The sequence below is a fragment of the Octopus bimaculoides genome, chromosome 23 (assembly GCF_001194135.2).
Source record: "Octopus bimaculoides isolate UCB-OBI-ISO-001 chromosome 23, ASM119413v2, whole genome shotgun sequence".
Classification (NCBI taxonomy): Eukaryota; Metazoa; Mollusca; class Cephalopoda; order Octopoda; family Octopodidae; genus Octopus; species Octopus bimaculoides.
Genome location: NC_069003.1, coordinates 11,807,214 through 11,809,943, shown reverse-complemented (window position 1 = coordinate 11,809,943; position 2,730 = coordinate 11,807,214).

Below are 2,730 nucleotides of genomic sequence, written 5' to 3'. Positions count from 1 at the left end.
ACTTTTCAGCATCCTCTCGTATGACAGTGACAATCATTTTACAATTACCATACGATGTCCACATGGTTCCGGGTTCAGTCCCACTGCGTGGCACCTTGGGCAAGTGTCTTCTACTATCGCCTCGGGCCGACCAAAGCCTTACGAGTGGATTTCGTAGACATCTCCTCTGCATTTGGCACGGAAAGGGGATTCAGATTTTCGCCCGGTGGGAGATAACAGACGTTTGAATGCGGTTACTGTTCCCGATCGCTATCCGATAAGGAATCTCCGGGATTTTTCTTCAAACTTGCATGGTTGTACTATTTTTTCCAAGGTTGACCTCATCCGGGCTTATCATCAAATTCCGATGAACCCTGACGACATTCCAAAAACTGCCGTTACCACCCTTTTTTGGAAATTTCGAGTTCCTGTTTTATGAGCTTCGGTTTTCAGAATGTAACGAGTACATTCCAGAGGTTTATTGACGAAGTTGCCCGTGGACTTGACTGTGTGTTCGCTTACGTCGATGATTTGCTTGTAGTAACGCTGTGCGCATGCGTAGTCTCACGCATGCGTGCAATTCAACAACCAAGCGTTCCCGCTCAATTCATTCTCTTTCTTGCTGGCCAGCAATAGAGCATGGACGTGTCAAGCAGTGTCTCCAACATTCCAACCTGGAGACAGTCTCTTTACGTGTTTAGCTGTCACTCTCCATCTTTCGGACTTACACTCGACAGCTCGCTTACATCTACATAACAACGTCCAAACAAATATACTCACACACACAGAAGCTGTAACAACTGTCAACAAGAGCTAAAGATGTATATATTTACCACCTGAATAAATGTTGTTTAAGTTGATAGTCCGGAGTTCAGCGTTCCGTTATATTCTTAATTTTATATAGGAAAGTCAGGTATACATCTAATGATGTATAACCAACTTTCCTATATGCTCATAGCTAGCGACACGCGTAAAAATCACCTCCAACACTTATCTCAACTTTTTCAGCGTCTTCGCACCTACAATGTGTGAATCAACCCCGATAAATGTGTTTTTGGACAGACCTCTCTGGAATTCCTAGGTCATTATATCGACTCTAATAGTTTGGACAGAAATAATGTTTGTTAATCCATCAAGATCCGTAAATGTTAAGGGATTTAGAAACATGTTTCCAAACCAAACGTTTCCTTATCAACCTTTAACCGTCCGCCGCAGATTTGCTCTTCCCTTTTTAAGATGGCGTTAATTCACAATCAGATCTGCCATGTCCATAAACTAAAGTCAAGGGCAAAGTTTATTAAAACGCGATGGCATTAATCTCCCTTTAATAGCTTTTACTCTTGGTCAGATGCATGTTGCTTCTAGAAGAGTTCGGTGGAGGCTCCATTACACCTAAAGATTTTTGTTCCTGATCAAAATCAATTTATTACACTGTCGCTGGTTCTGAGTATTTTTGTGTATGCTGAAGACCATCGTCGCTTCGTTGGTCAAGAGAAAGAATGATGTTGTATTCCTTTAGTCGAATGAAAGATCAGGCTGGCTGAATGTAGTAACATAAAGCAAACTTGCGAACGTTCAACCATATTTTACTGACAGAAAACTGTGCATATAAATACACAAATTATTAGATTCACTGGTTATCAGAATAGTAAGAAGGAATAGATTTACTGTGTTGGCTTAGAAATTAGCTACCTGGAAGATAAAACAATACAGATACAAAAACCACCGCACATTGTTCATGCTTGGAAAAGAGAACTGTGATGTGTCTTGCTTGAAGGTTAACTACGGTCTGCCGTGACTTAGATGGCAAACTGTTTAACCAGGGAAAAAGGGTACGAATCTCTAGAACATTCGAGAAGTCGTCTACGCCACAGCTTGAAGCTGATTTGTCGATTTTTAGATCAATCACGTGAAACTGTTGTGACTTACTCATTATCGTAAACTAATAATTTCAAAATTGTGATTCAAATCCTTATAACAGCATCAAGATATCGCAGGCGTTCCAATAATAAAAAATGTTAGATTCACGAAGACTGTTGTCTACACAGACATTGTTTGATTGTCAAAATATCCTGTTTCTGGAAAGTATATAGGCATAACTGTTTTTTTACCCTGCAATATGACGAGTAACTTTGAAAGCATACTTTTGCCACAAATAGGTAATATCAAGAAATATGGCATGCATACAATAATAACAATTTATTTTTTATCAAACGTTTTGGTACTTATACAAAATAATGAAATGAATATTAGTATTCAAAAGAAAAAATATATATTACCTTAAAGTGAAAGCAAATAAAAAAGGAGTAGTAGGCTCAAAACAGGGTGGTAAACAGACTGTCCTACGTGATCGTATTTAGAGCCTTCGAATGGTTATACGCGGCAAATTGGCGCAATCGAGTAGGAGACAAATTGCGTCAATACCAACCAATCAGAGAAGTGGACACAACGGGATCCAAATAGCGGGAAAAAGGTTAGCTGTTCCCTGCTACGTTCGAATACATGTATATATAATAAAGGGAGATGGGAATTTCACCCGACTTTACACTACAAAGTTAACATTTTCGTTAACGAATAAACTTCGAAGTTAACTTTGGAAGTCATTATCGGACTAATTAACTTTGGAAGTCATTATCGAACTAATTAATTTCCGATACATTTATCTTCTGTTAATTCGAGTCAACTTGAGCTATTCAATTCAATCGAAGTCAACGGATTTTATAGTTTTGACACTTTTAAATGTGTTTTTAG